The following is a 21,661-nucleotide window of genomic DNA, read 5'->3' on the forward strand; positions in this document are numbered from 1 at the left end:
GATCTCTGTCAGTATAACTGACCTCTATCTGACTGACAATCATGTAAAACAATAGTAGTACAATTCTATTTATTTATTATCTATAAATAGAATATGAAATATATTTAAAATAGGATATAAAATAGATTACATTCTAAAAAGAAACAAAATGTTACAATGCTTTAAGCCAACAAAACATATACAATTGTAATGATGTGTTATTCCATTTAGGACACCAATTTATTATCTAAGTTCTGCAATATTTTTATCAATCTTACAAAAACTGCAAAGGAGAGATTAGAAAAACAACTAATTTCACCTTCAAATTATCTAAAATGATAGAGACTAGAAATTCCACTTTTATGATGTCCTAGAACAATCTAATAAAAATGGTCAAAGTTACTAGTCTGTATAACAATAAACCAAAAGAGTATGTGTACACTTGTGTATATTGAAAAATTCAGTGAAGGCAACTGAGGTGAATTTTCAGCAAAATAATATTGAAATCAAATTATAAATCAAGAAATTGTTTTGTACAGTGTAATACATCCTATTAAAGTGGGATGATAAAACTGCTGAGAGGAAACACGGAGAAGCAGAATATACCTGTGTCTCACCAGTGCTGATCTGCAAGACAGTTGCACAAAGATGTTTAATACTTTCAGCAGCTCTCTGTAAATTGGAGATGGTTACATAAAGCTATTATAATTATATACAACTAGACATTAATATTCAACTTATTTATCTTGATTTGATTATACATTTATTAACAAACCTCCTGTATTTGTCTGTTTTAATGCTGCTAATAAAACATATGTTAAAATGGGTTATTTATAAAGAAGTTTAATTAACTCACAGTTCCACATGGCTGGAGAGGCCTCATAATCATGGCAGAAGGCAAATAAGAAGCAAAGGCATGTCTTACATGGTGGCAGGCAAGAAAGCTTGTACAGGGGAACTCCCATTTCTAAAACAATCAGATCTTGTTAGACTTATTTACTACCATGAGAAAAGTATGGAGGAAATCACTCCTATGATTAAATTGTCTCCACCTGGCCCCGCCCTTGACATGTGAGGATTATTACAATTCAAGGTGAGATTTGGGTGGGGACACAGCCAAACTATATCATTTCTCCCCTGGCCAGTACCAAATCTCATATCCTCACATTTCAAAACCAATGATGCCTTCCCAACAGTCCCCCAAAGTCTTAACTCATTTCGGCATTAACTCATAAATCCACAGTCCAAATTCTCATCAGAGACAAAGGAAGTCCCTTCTGCCTATGAACCTGCAAAATCAAAAGCAAGTTAGTTACTTCCTAGATACAATGGGGGTACAGGCATTGGTAAAAACACCCATTACAAATGGGAGAAACTGGCCAAAACAGAGTCTACAGGCCCCATGGAAGTCCAAGATCCAGAGGTGTAGTCATATAGTAAAGCTCCAAAATGATCTTCTTTGACTCCGTGTCTCACATCCAGATCACACTGATGAAAGAGGTGGACTCCCATGACCTTTGGCAGCTCCGCCCCTGTGGCTTTGCAGGGTACAGGTTCCCTTCCAGCTGCTTTCATGGGCTGGCGCCAACTGTCTGTGGCTTTTCCAGGTGCACAGTGCAAGCTGTTGATGAATCTACCATTCTGGAGTCTGGAGGATGGTGGCCCTCTCCTCCCTGCTCCACTAGGCAGTGCTCCAGTTGGGACTCTGTGTGAGGGCTCCAACCCCACATTTCCCTTCTGCACTGCCCCTTTTCTATTCATTTACTTATTAATGTTCCCATGCCAAATTTCAGAAGTTTCAAATTCTTCTTTCTTTCATCAAATCTTGTTTTAAATACATTTGTATGATTTTCTCCTGTTATCTGTCTTATGTAAATTTAATTCTCAGGCGTAGCCAAAAAAACCTAGAGATAAAATATTTTCTCCCTGCAATATATAACAAAGAAAAACTCATTTTAAATTTTCAGTCCTAGAACGCCATGTTTTCTGTACTATGCACTTAACAGTAACAAAGTTCTCTTCAATGCAGTAACAAAATCAAAGTCTTTATTGTTTAAAGAGCTAATATGATTTACAAGTATTATTACTTGTAGTCACTGTTTGTCCATGGAGGTGGGATCTCATCTTGAGGCATTACTTTTGTGTGGAAACAGTTTCTGGTCTTCAGCTTTTTATAAATAAAAGAATCAGCATTGTGAGAAAAAAAATAGAAATAGTCATTCTTATACCTTTACCCATACTGAATAAAGTGATACTTATGCTGAAATGCTATCTATTCGTGTCTTGTAAAAGAGACATATTTAAAGCAAAGAAAATAGTCTTCACTCTGTCACATTTTTCCCTTCAATGAAATAATTGTAAATAATATAAATTTATACTTGGGAGGTGGTATGGTTTGGCTCTGTCCCCACTAAAATCTCACCTTCAATTGTAATAACCCCCATGCGTCAAGGGCAGGACCAGGTGGAAATAATTGAATCATAGGGTTGGATTCCCCCATACCATTCTCATGGTAGTGAATAAGTCTCACAAGATCTGATGGTTTTATAAATGGGAGTTCCCCTGCACAAGCTCTCTTGCCTGCCACCATGTAAGACTTGTCTTTGCTTCTCTTTCACCTTCTGCCATAATTGTGAGGCCTCTATAGCCATGTGGAATTGCAAGTCTATTAAACCTGTTTTCTTTATAAAGTACCCAGTCTCGTGTATGTCTTGGTTAAGAACCAATATGAAGGTTAAGAACAGACTAACACAATAAATTGGTACTGCAGAGAGTGGAGTGCTCCTGTAAAGATACCCAAAAACATGGAAGCAACTTTGTAACTGGGTAACAGGCAGGGGTTGGAACAGTTTGGAGGGCTCAGAAGAAGATGGGAATATGTGGGAAAGTTTGGAACTTCCTAGAGACTTGTTCAATGACTTTGACCAAAATACTGGTAGTGATATGGACAACAAGGTCGAGGTTGAGGTGGTCTTAAATGAAGATGAGGAACTTGTTGGGAATTGGAGTAAAGGTCACTCTTGCTATGCAAAGGGACTGGTGACATTTTGCCCCTGTTCTAGACACCTGTGGAACTTTGCACTTAAGAGAGATGATTTCGGGTATCTGGCAGAAGTTTCCAAGCAGTAAAGAATTCAAGACGAAACAGACTGAAAACTTGAAAAATTTGCAGCCTGACTATGTGATAGAAAAGAAACCCCATTTTCTTGGGAGAAATCCAAAGACAGATAGATTTGAGCACTTATATACACTTATATAGCAAATTGGACAAACAGTAGCAAATTTTGGAAAAAAGTCAACGGAGCTTGGGCTACCCTAGTTACATGGATAGAGAAACAATTACAAAGAGAAGAGTGAGTTCAACAAGTTTGGTTTGTACAGATTTCCCTCAGCCTCACCTTTCCAGCTTTTATAATAAGAATGATATTGATAATTTTCTATTGGTTTAGGGAGAACATCTTTCATATGGGAATTTCATTTCTTGCTTTTAAGAAGAAAGGTCAGAGTGATCTTGAAACTGCTGTTTTCCAACTACCTTTAACTTAAAATAGTCAGTATTCCAGAAAAGCATATCTTAGTGTAGTGTGTTCTAAATTCCTTCAATATCATGAAGTAAATTTAAGCGTATCTTCTGTCTGCTCTCTAATCTCTATGTCAATAATATCTTTTTAATTTATTTCAAAGTGATGTCAAGATATGCCAATTAAAAAAACAAATCTAATAAATTTTGAAATGTGCTAATGAATTGAAGAAAACCAATGCATGAAAGTCCTAATGAATGGGCTTAATTCATTATTATTATTTTTTTAGACGGAGTCTCTTTCTGTTGCCCAGGCTGGAGTGCAGTAGCACGATCTTGGCTGACTGCAGCCTTGACCTCCCGGGCTCAAGCAATCCTACTGCCTATACTTCCCAAATAGATGGGACCACAGGTGGGAGCCACCACGCCCAGCTAATTTTTGTATTTTTAGTAGAGACAGGATTTCATCATGTTGCCCAGGCAGGTCTTGAACTCCTGACCTCAAGTGATCTGCCTGTCATGGCCTCCCACAGTGCTGGGATTATAGGTGTGAGCCACTGTGTCTGGCATGCTTTAATCCATTTGATAAAAATTTATCCTCTCATTGTTTAAGATAGTCACCAATAATCTCCTGTTTAACTACTTTATTGAAGAATCATAAAATTAATAGAGCATACAAATTTTATTCAGGTCATTTAGTTTTCCTTTTTTATTTTTCTTACTACAGCGTTAAAACAGTTAACCAGAATACCATTAAGCACTAAGTTACTTTTATTGGTGATGAGACCAAAAGGAAATTTTATATATATATATAATGTGTATATATATATAAATATCTATATCTATAGATATAGATTATATATATATATATATATCTCCATTGATAGTGTCCAAATGACTTAAGAAAAATCTCGTAAACCCTTGGGTGAATGGTTGCTGGTGATTAGAAAGCAATTCTGATAGGTGTAGAGAAATAAATCCAGAACTCAGTAATCAATACTCAGGAACAGCCAGTTTCCATCCATAATTACGTTTGAGCAATTGTCAAAATGTAAACATGTTAAGTAATTAGAGCTTTTCTAAAACCTACAGTGTTTCTACGTATAGGCAGAGCACGTTGACATTTCTCCCTCTGATCTAATTAGCACCATGAAAATAAATTAAAAATATAATGGAACAAAGAAGAATTTGGAAATTCTGTTACTTTTTGAAAGTACTTGCTCATTTAGAGGTGAGTTTATATTAAGACAAATTATTTTACAATAACAAAGGAACAAAGAAACAGAACTGGCTAAGGTAAAACATTTATAGTTAAGGGTATCTCAAAAAATGGAAGGTAAGAACTTCTTTTATTGAGAAACAAGATTTATTGGGCCATATAATAAATTAAAGGAATAAGTCTAACTTTATTTCATTATGAAATGTCATTGTGAGAATCAAATTCTATTTTTTATTCAAACTATAAATAATTAACATGTGTTGCTTTGCTTATTTAAAACATTAGTGAGTGAATTTTTGTGTTCTTTAACATTTTTATACAACTGAAACTTTAAAATGTATTGTGTCTAACTATATTTATCTACTTTCCACCGAAATTTTTCAGACATGTTTCTATTTAAGCAAACCATTCTAATGGCACTGCAACTAAAAATCAAAGCAACATAGATGTTGTGCTGACATTTGTTCCTCCACATATATTTATCACTTCAGTAAAGATCTTCCCAATGTAAAAATCCTCACTTAATCAAATTCAACTAAACTATTAGAATCATATTTTAATCAATGATGCTTATCAAGAATGAAACTTACACATTTTGATCAAGGAAGGTAGAATATATTGGGAATCCATACAGATAGTACATATTAACACGAAAACCTGATGTAATATTCGTTTTAAAACACACACACATACACACACACAAACACACACGTACACACACACCCTTACCCCAAAGGCAAGAATTTGCCTTTTATTTTAGACTCGTAAAAATTAATTTTTAAGGATATTTTAAAATAAATGGAGATTTAGTACATAACTCTGCATTTTAAAATCTGTCTTCACATTCAGTAATCAGCCCACTTGCTTTTCAATTAGTTGAGGTTACACAGTTTCATTTAATATTTGAATTATTCAGTTTAATTAAAGTAACAAATTCAGACTTAAATGTGCTCAAAGGGGTAGAAAAATTAATTGCAATTTAGAACGTAACATTTATAAAAATATGTCCTCCAGCGGCCTGGAACTTAAAAATATTTGGGTTAAAATTTGAAAAGTTATTCATTTGAAGCTCCAAAAGTATGCCAAGTTTACAAATATTAAATAAACAATATTACTCATACATTACTTGATAATTTCCTAATTTTTATTTATTTACAAAGTGAGTGGCACAGGGACATAATAGGCATAACTTAAAAATATGTAAATATTACAGCACTGTAAACCATTTTTATGAAAGCAATAATAAAATACTATTTGTATTTAGAAATGTATTTACAGATCAGCAGTCCAGTACATGAAAGTGTTCAGCACTGAAAATCACAACAATAGTGCAAGCTTACATGTTTTAGAGTACTCACTATATGAGCCACTGTAATAGAAATTTTGCAATGTGCTAGAAAGAGGTACTGCCTCCTTTTTATGTTCAATAATGTGATGAAGTATGTACTTTTTTTTTTTTTTAGAATGGGTGGATGTTGATATCATAAATCATTGTTTGGATAAAAAATTATACATTGTAAAACATGCATGCCATTTATTATTTAAAATTGACAACAAACTCAGATACATTGCACAGACAGCATCAGACCAGATTTGGAAATCAGGTAGATAAGAATTAAAAAATAAAAATGACTTCCTTATGAACACATATCAAACTCTCTAAAATTAAAAATTTAGCTTTATAATTTACATCCTGCTGTTATTACTGTCTACAGCACATTTAGAAGAGTATTTAGTGTTGATTAATACTAATAACAATAATTAATGGTGAAAAATATAACCAATAATATTTACTAAAGGGAAATATGATTATTAATGTATCTATATGATCAATTCATATTTAATATATTGTCAAGTTTATACAAATATCTCCTTCAGTATTTTTCAATGAGAGATGGATTTTAAAAAATTATTATGCTGTGCCTTTACCTTTAGTTTATGGTAATACATTGCCTTTGATGCACTATTTTTTTCACCTATTAATCTCTGAAAAATTAAAAGACATTGTACAATCAATGTGTTTATTTAGTGATTTATTGTGAGAGTGTAATCACCCCATACACCATTTTAATAGAGATAACAAAAAGTTATTATGAGATTACTAATAATACTCTGGTCTGTGGCATTTTAAAATTATAAAAATATAGCAATTCATGTAAGTAGTGTTCTGCTTGTTCTTTGTTCATTTTCTATTGGTTGAATTTACACACTCTAGAAAATTATTTAAATAATCTACCAATTTATGACAATATCTGTTTTCTTTTTTTAATAAAATATGATATTAGTTTATACTAACATAATGACTCTGTTTCCCTTCAATTGACAGTGAGAATATAATTTATATTAGTAAAAGCTGTTCTTCCTATGCCCCCATATAATTATTCTTGGAACACTCTTGGCACGTATAAACGTCTCCAGAATTTGCCTTGACTAATGCACAACTCTAGAAAAAAATTATTTAAGGTAAGATGTGAATTTGTGTTTAACAATGCAAGTAGAGGAATTTAGAGGAACTATTCAGGTTGCAGATGGGAGCATAATTAGTTTGCCAAGTATGTTATAAACTATTGAGAACAATTGTCAATGGCTCTTATTGAGAGTGGCAGGAAAGCTAAAGTAGAGAAGTTTGATACAACTCTATCCCACTTTCGGTAATCTGTTGGGATTGCCTTATTACAGATAATGGTCTATCTAGGTACTTGTAATCCTGTGATACTATTTTCAAATAAGCAGAAATAATCTGTTTCTTACAAATATAAAAATCTAACAAATACGAGAATAATCTAATAGAAAGCACATTGCAAAAGTCTAGGATAAAGTTTCATGCTGCAAAAAACATATGTGTGCCTGTGTCTTTATATCTGCATGACTTATAATTCTTTGGGTATATACCCAGTAACGGATGGCTGGATCAAATGGTATTTCTAGTTCTAGATCTTTGAGGAATCACCATACTGTCTTCCACAATGGTTGAACTAGTTTACAGTCCCACCAATAGTGTAAAAGCATTCCTGTTTCTCCACATCTTCTCTAGCACCTGTTGTTTCCTGATTTTTTAATGATTGCCATTCTAACTGGTGTGATATGGTATCTCACTGTGATTTTGATTTGCGTTTCTCTGATGGTGAGTGATGATGAGCATTTTTTCATGTGTCTGTTGGATGCATAAATGTCTTCTTTTGAGAAGAGTCTGTTCATATCCTTTGCCCACTTTTTGATGGGATTTTTTTTTCTTGTAAATTTGTTTGAGTTCTTTGTGGGTTCTGGATATTAGCCCTTTGTCAGATGAGTAGATTGCAAAAATGTTCTCACATTCTGTAGGCTGCCTGTTCACTCTGATGGTAGTTTCTTTTGCTGTGCAGAAGCTCTTTAGTTTAATTAGATCCCATTTGTCAATTTTAGCTTTTGTTGTCATTGCTTTTGGTGTTTTAGACATGAAGTCCTTGCCCATGCCTATGTCCTGAATTATATTGCCTGGGTTTTCTTCTAGGGTTTTTATGGTTTTAGGTCTAACATTTAAGTCTCTAATCCATCTTGAATTAATTTTCGTATAAGGTGTAAGGCAAGAATCCAGTTTCAGCTTTCTACTTATGGCTAGCCAGTTTTCCCAGAACCATTTATTGAATAGGGAATCCTTTCCCCCTTTCTTGTTTTTGTCAGGTTTGTCAAAGACAAGATGGTTGTAGATGTGTGGTATTATTTCTGAGGACTCTGTTCTGTTCCATTGGTCTGTATCTCTGTTTTGGTACCAGTACCATGCTGTTTTGGTTACTATAGCCTTGTAGTACAGTTTGAAGTCAGGTAGTGTGATGCCTCCAGCTTTGTTCTTTTGACTTAGGATTGTCTTGGCAATTCAGGCTCTTTTTTGGTTCCATATGAACTTTAAAGTAGTTTTTTCCAATTCTGTGAAGAAAGTCATTGGTACCTTAATGAGGATGGCATTGAATCTATAAGTTACCTTGGGCAGTATGGCCATTTTCACGATATTGATTCTTCCTATCCATGAGGATGGTATGTTCTTCCATTTGTTTATGTCCTCTTTTATTTTACTGAGCAGTGGTTTGTAGTTCTCCTTGAAGAGGTCCTTTACATCCCTTGTAATTTGGATTCCTAGGTATTCTATTCTCTTTGAAGCAATTGTGACTGGGAGTTCATCATTTGACTTGCTCTTTGTCTGTTATTGGTGTACAAGAATGCTTGTGATTTTTGCACATTGATTTTGTATCCTGAGACTTTGCTGAAGTTGCTTATCAGCTTAAGGAGATTTTGGCCTGAGATGATGGGTTTTTCTTAATATACAATCATGTCATCTGCAAACAGGGACAATTTGACTTCTTCTTTTCCTAACTGAATACCCTTTATTTCTTTCTCTTGCCTGATTGCCCTGCCCAAAACTTCCACCACTGTGTTGAATAGGAGTGGTGAAAGAGGGCATCCCTGTCTTGTGCCAGTTTTCAAGGGGAATGCTTCCAGTTTTTGCCCATTCGGTATGATATTGGCTGTGGGTTTGTCATAAATAACTCATTATTTTTAGATACGTTCCATCAATACCGAATTTATTGAGAGTTTTTAGAATAAAGGGCTGTTGAATTTTGTCAAAGGCCTTTTCTTTAAAAAATCTGGTTTTGTAATCTCCACATTTTTATCGGAGTTTTTAATGCATTTATATTTATGTTATGATCAATGTGGGGCTTGTCTGCCACACTGTTATTTTCCATACGTCTCATGTGTTTTTCCCTTTGTTTCTCCATTCTTTTGTGTTAAATATTCTCCAGAGCTCTGGAAAAAAAAAAAAGCTTCATGCATTGCTACTTTAATTAACATTCCAAGCATACTAATAAAAAAAATTCTTCGGAAAATGTTCTTCACTTTACATATAAAAATATACAGAAGTTACATAATTTTATCCTTCTCTATTTCTCATTATTTTAGTGTCTTTTGGAATTAAATGCAAGCTAAAATACATATAACTAGAGCTTATTAAAACTACATCTTCAGAGTAATCCTGTTATCTAAAGTTTAAATTTAAGGGAGGCAGAATTTTACTTCTATTCATTTAAAATTTTCAGCTGGGGCTCTTTAACAAAAAGATTGATTAACAAGACAGAAATACGCACCATGCAGGAGAAATCTCAATGAATAGTAACTAAAAAAAGATGGCTTAGAACCCTAACTTGTACAACTACTTTAACAAAGAAGAATAAAGTTGTAGAGAAATGACAGGACAGAGAGAAACAGTTTTAGGCTTCCATAGCTGGAAACTTAAAACTCACCCATGTTTTCACATTGTTCTTTTTCCCCAGAGACTTTAGCAAGGATCTCTTTATTTCTGTTGTCTCTGAGTTACAGACCTGTGAAGGCAAATTTTAGGTGTCAACTTGTCTAGATGAAGGAATACCTAGAAAACTGGCAAAGTATTATTTCTGGCTGTAACTGTGAGGTTGTTTCCAGAGGACACTGGTGAACTGAGTGGGGGGGATCTGCCCTCAATGTGGTGTGGCAATATCCAATCGGCTGAGTCCAGATACAACAAATAAGGTAATGGAAAGGTAATCTTCTTTCTCTCTCTCCTCAAGCTGGACAATATAGATTGGCTGTGTTCCCCTCCAAATATCATCTTGAATTCCCATAATCCCCACACGTCATGGGAGGGACCTGATGGGAGGTAATTGAATCACGGGGGTGGTTACCTCCATGCTGTTCTCCTGATGGTAAGTTCTCAAGAGGCCTGCTGGTTTTATAAGGGGCTTTTCCCCCTTTGCTTAGCACTTCTCCTTGCTGCTGCCAGGTGAAGAAGGACGTGTTTGCTTCCCTTTCTGCCATGATTGTTTCCTGAGGTCTCCCCAGCCCTGTGGAACTGTGAGTCAATTAAACTTTTTTCCTTTATAAACAACCCAGTCTGGGATATGACTTTATTAGCAGTGTGGAAATGGACTAATACAGTGGAAACTTCACAGCTGCAGGTTGTCTGTCCTTTGGGCTTCAGGACTTCTATCAGTGGTCCTCCAGATTCCCAGGCCTTCAGTATCAGACTGAGAGTCACACCACCAACTTCCCTGGTTCTGAGGCTTTCAAAAATGGACTGCTGGATGACAGCAGCATCACTGGGTCTCCTGGTTGCTGATGACCTGTCATGGAAATTCTCAGTTTACATGAGCCAATTTCCCTAATATATATTACATATGTATATCCACATCTATATCCATATTTATATCCTATTGATTTTGTGAATGTGGAGAATTCTAATACAGTACCCATGCTAAACTTACAATATTGGAAAAGTTTTGGGATCTTTATAATTTAGGTTTCCCCACCCCCAGCTAGTTATTCCTAGAATCTTGCATACTTCTATGTATTCTGACTTTCCAAGAAGAGCATTTGTTATTCCCACTCAGAAAATTACTTTACCAGACCCCTCTAGTTTTTTCAGAAGAAGGTATGAACTTCTCAAGAATTTGGCAAAAGCAGTTTTCGTAAAAAAAAAAAAAAAAAGGCCTGGACTGTGCATTTAGGGTGAAATATTGGCATTTTCAGCAGGGAATAGATTTAAGAATATCTGTTTTTTAGGGGCAATAAGGTTGTGTGTGTGTGTGTGTGTGTGCACGCGCGTGTGTAGTTTGGGAATAAACAAGTGGGGGATTATGAAATTGAGCAAGAGATGAATAAATACAAGGAGGAGAGAAGGGTTTTGTGAAGAAATGTTCCAGAATAGGTTGTCCGAGCATCCCAGGCTTTGATTTATCAGGCATACAACAATAAGGTTGTTGCTGTTGTCGTTCTAAGCCAATAGAAGAAAGACATATAAAGCTATGCTTTCAATACACTGCTGAATTTAAATAACAAATATATAATGCATGGTATGTTCATTAGAGAAATTAAACTATAATTTGCATGTCTATCTCTATATTTTTATTGGAATATTTGGATTTGAAATATTTAAAATTTTTCAAGTGATCAACAAGAATTCAGATAAAATGAGAATGTACTGCTGTGTAAAATGTTAAATAAGAATCTCAACACAGTCAATTAGAAACCTATGTATATTTATATATTTTTTAATCTACAGGTTAGTTCTACTTTAGGGGATACATTGTATAACTTATTTTACAAATATGCATGTTGTCCACTTAGAAAATGCATTGCTATAAAATCTTCATTTACGTAAGATTTTAAAACAAAGGAACACTCTACCATATCTGGGCTTACCTTTTGGTGTTTCTACCTTAGCTCCTATTTCTATTCTGTCATCCAAAATAAGGTTGATCCATTGACACTAAAATTACTTTTCTTGATTTGGGTTTCTTTGTCTTACAAGGGCCAACATACCTTGCAACTCTTATCCCTCCAGATTAACGGGTTTTCTGGTTTTGCCAGGATGCCTTTTAAATTTATTTCTCTAGAAGGGAATTATTTCTGGATGATTCAATCTTACAAGTTTTTCCAAGTTGCTGCCATGACTTTGGCTCCCTCCCATAATTTTAGGGCTGATGTATGTGTGTTATTTTGCCCATCATTTGTATTTATCTTTATCCATTTTGTCAAATGTTTGAAAAAGATATTGGAAGTTTGTATTCATACTGCAAAAGTTTTTGGATAAATTTTAACAATAATTTAAAGAACAATGTTGAATATGTTATACATATATTCAGTAAGTTACAACGCAGCTGATTTATGAACAAAAAACTTGAAGGGGCTATTTTTTATGTCTTATATAATTAAATATTTCCAAACCATTTAAATTGTTTTTCTTTTGGTATGAGTTTTTCTTAATTTTATTTTCAGGTATGGAATTCTCTAAAATGTTATGTTAAAAGAATCTGAGATACAATGTATGGATTGAATATTTTATTTACATAGTTTTTCATAAAATTTAAACACATAATATTGTCTAGATTTTATGAATGATGATTATTCTTTCCATATGCAGTCTATGCCATTTTCAGTTGTGAAATATTGTAATTTTCTCTCTACTGGAAATTCCTTTTACATGATTCTAGTATTGTATACGCAGTTCTGTTTATCACTTAAAGTGCTATTTTCATTCAACACTATTTGCAGACAACAACAATCAAGTGTTCTTATTCTACTAACTAGATAATTATTACTTAACACTGACCTTTTTTTCATTAAACACCTACTCATTTCGTTAATGTAAATAGCATCGTGAAAATTAAAGATGCAAGTTTCTTCAAGAAATAGCTCAATGAATTAAGACTAAGACAACATAGTATGTCCTATCGAATTATTAAAGTTAATATCTTCAAATTCATAAAATTTAGTATAAATATAATTTTTCAAATGTCACCTTTCCTTTTATTAACATATTATTTGTTTTTCTTATATATTAGTGAAGGTACGATTAAATAACAAGTCAAATCTCATTTGAGAAAGTAACAATTATTTTTTAATGTATGAATTTCCCAGTTTTTCACAATGGAGCAATTTTATAGGATGAAAAAGAGTTTAACTATTAATCCCCCATTTTTAAGTTGGTTAGCTTTTTTTTTTTTCTTTTGAGACAGAGTCTCGCGGCTCTGTTGCCCAGGCTGTTGTGCATTGGTGCTATCTCGGCTCATTGCAAGCTCCGTCTCCTGTGTTCACGCCATTCTCCTGCCTCAGTCTCCCGAGTAGCTGGGACTACAGGCACCTGCCACCACGCCCGGCTAACTTTTTGTATTTTTAGTAGAGACGGGGTTTCACCCTGTTCGCCAGGATGATCTCGATCTCCTGACCTCGTGATCTGCCTGCCTTGGTCTCCCAAAGTGCTGGGATTACAGGCGTGAGCCACCGCTCCCTGCCGGTTAGTTTTTAGCATATTGATTTATCTATCAATGACATGTTGTTTTCTGCACCAAAACATTTTGAACCAGATAATTTCTCCTGTTCTATTTTAATGATTACATACTTTAAAAGTCCTTAGATTCAGATAGTTTATATCCTGACAATGCTAGGTTTTATAAAAGTTATGTATTATAATCAATTCCTATGTGTTAAATGATTTCTAATTTACATTTCTTGTAGTATGAATATTGAAAGAAAATGCATATGGACTTAAAGTTCACATTCAGTTTTCAAATGTAGTATCACAATTTCTTGTTAATCCCTTCTTTTGAATTTGTCAAGTAAGTGTATGTATGTATATACATCCACAGTATACCTGTATGTGTGTGTACATACACACATACACACAGATAATATACATACACATACATACATAAATACATAACACACAGTTCTGGGTTGTTGTTTTTGTTTTTTTAGATCCATACTCTAGCTGCCACTAGTGACTTGCAAGCTGGTTTGTACTTCACAAAGCTTCTCACCCGGCAATCATTAAACCCCAATCACATTGGAGAAGCTTCTATATTTGTTAGCATGGCAAGAAGATGTGTCCGAACTTGTTTTTAAAGTGATCAGTATATTTTTTGGACAATTTCCATCTTCCTCAACATTTGTAGCTTGATTATGAATATTACTAGAATGATACAGAAATATTTTATCCTTAAACACAAGCAGTATTAAAAAGTTGCAATATTTCCCTTATTATAAAAAGGAATATAGGGGCATGCCCAAGATGGCCAAATAGGAACAGCTCCAGCCTCCAGCTCCCAGTGTGAGCATCACAGAAGACAGGTGATTTCTGCATTTTCAACTGAGGTACCGGGTTCATCTCACTGGGGTGTGTTGGACAGTTGGTGCTGGTCCGCGGGTGCAGCCCAACCAGCAAGAGCTGAAGTAGGGTGAGGCATTGCCTCACCTGGGAAGGGCAAGAGGAAAGGGAATTCCTTTTCCTAGCCAAAGGAAATTGAGACACACAATACCTGGAAAATCGGGTAACTCCCACCCTAATGCTGCGCTTTACCAAGGGTCTTAGCAAATAGCACACCAGGAGATTATATCGCATCCCTGGCCCAGAGGGTCCCATGCCGACAGAGTCTCCCTCATTGCTAGCACAGCAGTCTGAGATCTAACTGCAAGGCAGCAGCGAGGCTGGGGGAGGGGCGCCTGCTATTGCTGAGGCTTAAGTAGGTAAACAAAGCCGCTGGGAAGCTCGAATTAGGTGGAGCCCACCACAGCTCAGGGAGGCCTGCCTGCCTCTGTAGACTCCACCTCTAGGGACAGGATATAGCTAAACAAAAAACAGCAGAAACCTTGGCAGAGGTAAATGTCCCTGTCTGACAGTTTTGAAGAGAGCAGTGGATCTCCCAGCATGGAGGTTGCGATCTGAGAATGGACACACTGCCTGCTCAAGTGGGTCTCTGACCCCTGAGTAGCCTAACTGGGAGACATCCCCCACTAGGTGCAGACTGACACCTCACACCTCACACAGCTGGGTACACCCCTGAGAAGGAAGCTTCCAGAGTAAGAATCAGACAGCAATACTTGCTGCTCAGCAATATTCTATCTTCTGCAGCCTCTGCTGCAGATACCCAGGCAAACAGGGTCTGGAGTGGAACTCAAGCAAACTCCAACAGACCTGCAACTGAGGGTCCTGACTGTTACAAGGAAAACTAACAAACAGAAAGGACACCCACAACAAAACCCCATCAGTACATCACCATCATCAAAGACCAAAGACAGATAAAACCACACAGATGGGGAAAAAGCAGTGCAGAAAAGGTGGAAATTCAAAAAATCAGAGCGCATCTCCCCCTCCAAAGGAACACAGCTCATTGCCAGCAATGGAACAAAGTTGGATGGAGAATGACTTTGATGAGCCAAGAGAAGAAGGCTTCAGTCGATCAAACTTCTCAGAGCTAAAGGAGGAATTATGTAACCAGTGCAAAGAAACTAAAAACCTTGAAAAAAGATTTGACGAATGGCCAACTAGAATAACCAATGTAGAGAAGTTCTTAAAAGAACGGATAGAGATGAAAATCATAACACGAGAACTATGTGACAAATGCACAAGCTTCAGTAACTGACTCGATCCACTATAAAAAAGAGTATCAGTGATTGAAGATCAAATGAATGAAGTGAAGCAATAAGTGTAGAGAAAAAGGAGTAAAGAGAAATGAACAAAGCCTCCAAGAAATATGGGATTACGTGAAAAGACAAATCTACGTCTGACTGGTGTGCCTGAAAGTGACAGGGAGAATGGAACTAAGTTGGAAAACACTCTGCAGGATATCATCCAGGAGAACTTCCCCAACCTAGTAAGGCAGGCCAACATTCAAATTCAGGAAATACAGAGAATACCACAAAAATAATCCTCAAGAAGAGCAACTCCAAGACACATAATTGTCAGATTCACCAAAGTTGAAATGAAGGAAAAAATGTTAAGGGCAGCCAGAGAGAAAGGTCAGGTTACCCACAAAGGGAAGCCCATCAGACTTACAGCAGATCTTTCAGCAGAAACTCTCCAAGCCAGAAGAGAGTGGGGGCCAATATTCAACATTCTTAAAGAAAAGAATTTTCAACCCAGAATTTCATATCCAGCCAAACTAAGTTTCATAAGTGAAGGAGAAATAAAATCCTTTACAGACAAGCAAATGCTTAGACATTTTGTCACCACCAGGCCTGCCTTATAACAGATCCTGAAGGAAGCACTAAACATGGAAAGGAACAATGGGTATCAGCCATTGCAAAAACACGCCAAAATGTAAAGTCCATCGATGCTAGGAAGAAACTGCATCAACTAATGAGCAAAATAACCAGCTAATATCAGAATGACAGGATCAGGTTCACACATAACAATATTAACCTTAAATGTAAATGGACTAAATGGTCCAATTAAAAGATACAGACTGGCAAATGGGATAAAGAGTCAAGACCCATCAGTTTGCTGTATTCAGGAGACCCATCTCATATGCAGAGACACACATAGGCTCAAAATAAAGGGATGGAGGAAGATCTACCAAGCAAATGGAGAACAAAAAAAAGCAGGAGTTGCAATCCTAGTCTCTGATAAAACAGACTTTAAACCATCAAAGATCAAAAGAGACAAAGAAGGCCATTACATAATGGTAAAGGAATCAATTCAACAGGAAGAGCTAACTATCCTAAATATCAATGAACCCAATACAGGAACACCCAGATTCATAAAGCATGTCCTTAGAGAATTACAAAGAGACTTAGACTCCCATACAATAATAATGGGAGACTTTAACACCCCACTGTCAACATTAGACAGATCAACAAGACAGAAAGTTAACAAGGATATCCAGGAATTGAACTCAACTCTGCACCAAGCGGACCTAATAGACATCTATAGAACTCTCCACCCCAAATCAACAGAATATACATTCTTCTCAGCACCACATCACACTATTCAAAAATTGACCACATAGTTGGAAGTAAAACACTCCTCAGCAAAAGTGAAAGAACAGAAATTTTAACAAACTGTCTCTCAGACCACAGTGCTATCAAACTAGAACTCAGGACTAAGAAACTCAATCAAAACTGCTCAACTACATGGAAACTGAACAACCTGCTCCTGAATGACTACTGGGTACATAACGAAATGAAGGCAGAAATAAAGATGTTCTTTGAAACCAATGAAAACAAAGATACAACATACCAGAATCTCTGGGACACATTTAAAGCAGTGTGTAGAGGCAAATTTATAGCACTAAATGCCCACAAGCGAAAGCAGGAAAGATCTAAAAGTGACACCCTAACATCACAATTAAAAGAACTACAGAAGCGAGAGCAAATACATTCAAAAGCTAGCAGAAGACAAGAAATAACTAAGATCAGAGCAGAACTGAAGGAGATAGAGACGCAAAAAACCCTCCAAAAAAATCGATGAATACAGGAGCTGGTTTTTTGAAAAGATCAACAAAATTGATAGACCGCTAGCAAGACTAATAAAGAAGAAAAGAGAGAAGAATCAAATAGATGTAATAAAAAATCATAAAGGGGATTTCACCACTGACCCCACAGAAATACAAACTACCATCAGAGAATACTATAAACACCTCTATGCAAATAAACTAGAAAACCTAGAAGAAATGGATAATTTCCTGGACACTTACACTCTCCCAAGACTAAATCAGGAAGAAGTTGAATACCTGAATAGACCAATAGCAGGCTCTGAAATTGAGGCAATAATTAATAGCCTACCAATAGCAGGCTCTGAAATTGAGGCAATAATTAATAGCCTACCAACCAAAGAAAGTCCAGGACCAGACAGATTCACAGTCGAATTCTACCAGAGGTACAAGGAGTTGGTACCATTCCTTCTGAAACTATTCCAATCAATAGAAAAAGAAGGAATCCTCTCTAACTCATTTTACAAGGCCAACATCATCCTGATACCAAAGCCTGGCAGAGACATAACAAAAAAAAGAGGGTTTTAGACCAATATCCCTGATGAACATCAATGCAAAAATCCTCAATAAAATACTGGCCAACCGAATCCAGCAGCACATCAAAAAGCTTATCCACCATGATCAAGTGGGCTTCATCCCTGGGATGCAAGGCTGGTTCAACATACACAAATCAATAATCCAGCATATAAACAGAACCAAAGACAAAAACTACATGATTATCTCAATAGATGCAGAAAAGGCCTTTGACAAAATTCAACAGCCCTTCATGCTAAAAACTCTCTGTGCTGAGAGAAATGCTGTGGTGAGAGAAACTATCTCACATAGTTCATATTATTCCCTTGCCACCCCCATCAGAGCAGGAGATGGTACATACTTCTGTGAGCCTTGAGGATAAGTCACATTACTGGCTCCCTTACAGACATTCCCCAGCATCAGCCTGCAGCTGAACCCAGAGTAGCAACAGCATTCACAGTCTGGTTTTCAGGAACTACTACTTTCAGGGGAAGAGGAAGTGTACCATATCAAGGGAACATCCCACTGGTGGGAAGTTTCTTTCAGCAGAAGCACAGTAGCAGTGCTGGATTCAATAAATAAATAAAGCCTGCAGCTTTATCTCAACAGAGAGGCAGACCTGCTGCTTATCAAGGGTCTTGGAGAAGGGTACTCCTTTCCCCCCTCATTCCCCAGTGCAAAAACAGCTGGGGCCTCTCCCGTGGAAGCTCAGTGTGGATGCACCTATAGACAGCCTTTCAGAAACACTTCAGGGTAACTATATCCTCATAGGTGGAGCAACCTGCAGGTTCAGGTTGGCACAAGAAGTAGAGTCATGGCTGGGCGTGGTGGCTCATGCCTGTAATTCCAGCACTTAGGGAAGCCAAGGCAGGTGGACTGTCTGATGACAGGAGTTGGAGACCAGCCTCGCCAACATGGCAAAATCCTGCCTCTACTAAAAAAATATAAAAATTAGCCAGGTGTAATGGCGGGTGCCTGTAGTCCCAGCTACTTGGGAGGTTGTGGCAGGAGAATTTCTTGAACCCAGGAGGCAGAGGTTGCAGTGAGCTGAGATCACACCAGTGCACACCAGCCTAGGTGACAGAGTAAGACACCGTCTAAAAAAAAAAAAAAAAAAAAAAAAGGTAGAATCACATTTCCTGTCTACTTGGAAGATCAACATTCCTGCAAGTGAATAAAGAAAACAAAAAGGGTCTCCGTGATCTGAATAGCCAGAACGCTGTGTCAGGAATGCCATCTGAGAGGTAAACCCTCTTCCTGCTAGCCTGAGAGAGGAGCAGAGGTGGCTTTTACTCTTCCCCTGATAAGACCTCAGTGTGTTTCACTGAACGCTTCCAGCCGCCTCTGCTTTGTCAAGGCTGTGACCTCTGCCCACCAGTGGGCATTGCATTTACCTACCTACTTTAGCCACAACTGGTTTCTACCCCAGGACATTGTCCCTGCCGGCCTGAAGTCTGAAATATCCAACTCAGTCAATAAAAGGCTGAATAAATAAATAAATAAATAAACAAACAAATAGCCCAACATGGGGAAATGAGGTAAACTTCAGGAGACCTCTACCATTCCAACCCAATAGGAGATAGTAAACTTTCTGACACACAGAGCACATTGCTACTACAACCAGTATCTGACAAAGTCATCATACAAAGACTCTCTATAACCAAAGACATCATATGAAGACTTCATCCTTGAAAGCACCAAGAGCTGAATTAGGCTACCATAAACTGTAAACATTAAAGTCACATATTTAATGGGAAGAAGAAGAAATCTTTTAAAAAGTCAAATAAAAAATAAATTCAAGAATAATTAGAATAGTCTACCAAATGAGAATAAATTGGAAAAATAATTTTGGTAATATGACAAAACAAGGTTATATAACACCCCCAAAAGATCAGATTAATCCTCTAGCAATGGATTCAAACCAAGATAAAACACTCAAAATACCAGATAAAAATTCAAAAGGTTGACTATTAAGCTACCGAATGAGGTACCAGAGAAAGGGGAAAACCAAATAAATACATTTAAAAAACAATTCTCGATATGAATGAAAACACTTTTGAAAGACATAAATATTTTAAAGAAAAGCCACTCAGAACTTCTTAAATGAAAGACACATTTAGGAAATCACAAAATGCCATGAAAAGGTTTAACAGTAGACTAGAAAAAGTAAAAGGAAGAATTTCTGAGCTCAGAGACAAGGCTTTTGAATCAACCCAGTTAGACAAAAATAAAGAATAAAAAGAAACAAAGAAAGTCTACAAGAAACAAAGGATTATGTAAAGTGGCCAAACCTAAGAATAATTGATGTTCCTGAGGGAGAAGAAAAAGCAAAACGTTTTGAAAACTTATTTGAGGGAATAATTAAGTAAAACTTCCCTGGCCTTGCTAGACATTTACATATACAAATATAAGAAGCTCAATGTACTCCCGGGAGATTAATCACAAAAAAATACTTTAGCAAGGAATATAGTCATCAGACTATCTAAAGTCAATGTGAAAAAAAGAATACTGAGAGGAGTGAGACAAAAGCACCAGGTAATCTATAAAGGAAAACCTGTCAGACTAACAGCAGACTTGTTACCAAAAAACCCTGCAAGCCAGAAGAGGCCAGGTTCCTATCTTTAGCCTCCTTAAACAGGATAACTCTTAGCCAATAAGACATGAAGGAAAAAGAGAGTCATTTTCTAACAAACAAATGCTGAGGGAATTTATGACTACTACAGCAGCCCTACAGGAAATGCTAAAGAGAGTTCTAAATCCTGAAGCAAAGAATATTCACCAATACAGACTCTCTTGAAGGCATAAAACTCACAGGGCCTACAAAATAATAACACAGTGAAGAAACCAAAGTATCTGGGTAACAATTAACATAATGACTGGAACAGTTCCTAAATCTCAGTATTAATGCTGAATGTGAATGGCCTAAATGTTCCCGTTAAAAGATACAGATTGGCAGAATGGATTTAAAAAAAAAAAAATCACAAGCCAAATACCTGCTATCTTCAAGAGACTCACCTAACATGTTAGGATTTATATAAACCCAAAATAAATGGGTAGAAAAAGATATGCCAGGTAAATGGCTTATCTTTATAGTCCAGAACTATGATCTAGAACAAATGGACCTAAGAGGTATTTTCAGAACATTCTACCCAAGAACTAAAGAATATACATCCTTCCCATCAGCATATGGAACATTCTCCAAGATAGACCATATGAAAGGCCACAATACAAGTCTCAATAAATCTAAAAATATCAAAATCATATCAAGTATCTTCTCAGACCACAGTGGAATGAAATGGGAATCAACTACAAAAGGAACCCTCAAACCTATAGAAGTACATGGAAATTAAGCAACTTGCTCCTGAATGATTTTTGGGTCAATGATAACTTCAGGATCGAAATTTAAAAATTCATTGAAATGAATAACAATAGAGATATAAGCTATCACAAATTTACAACTTAATGTCACATCTGAAGAAACTTGAGAAACAAGAACAAACTAAACCCAAAGCTAGCAGAAGGAAATTAATAACAAAGAGCAGAAATAAATGAAATTGAAACAAAAAAGTACAAAAACAATGAAACAAAAGTTGATTCTTTGAAAAGATAGACAAAATTGATAAACAATTAGCTAGATTAACCAAGAAAAGAAGGGAA

At 36.2% G+C, this 21,661-nt stretch overlaps 1 protein-coding gene across 7 annotated transcripts in view; it reads right to left on the reverse strand.

The window, feature by feature from the left end:
* LOC110742498 overlaps positions 1-21,661 on the reverse strand; it is a 136,122-nt gene that overhangs the window by 107,124 nt on the left and 7,337 nt on the right. The window contains exon 2 of one of the 7 annotated variants that reach the window (XR_002520218.2): positions 9,270-10,846. The exons of the other annotated variants lie outside the window; for them this stretch is intronic. The gene's annotated coding sequence lies outside the window, so the exon portion shown is untranslated. Of the gene's footprint in view, positions 1-9,269; positions 10,847-21,661 lie in introns of those variants that run through there. 7 annotated transcript variants of the gene reach the window in all.

This window comes from Papio anubis, chromosome 2, assembly GCF_008728515.1.
Source record: "Papio anubis isolate 15944 chromosome 2, Panubis1.0, whole genome shotgun sequence".
Taxonomy (NCBI): domain Eukaryota; kingdom Metazoa; phylum Chordata; class Mammalia; order Primates; family Cercopithecidae; genus Papio; species Papio anubis.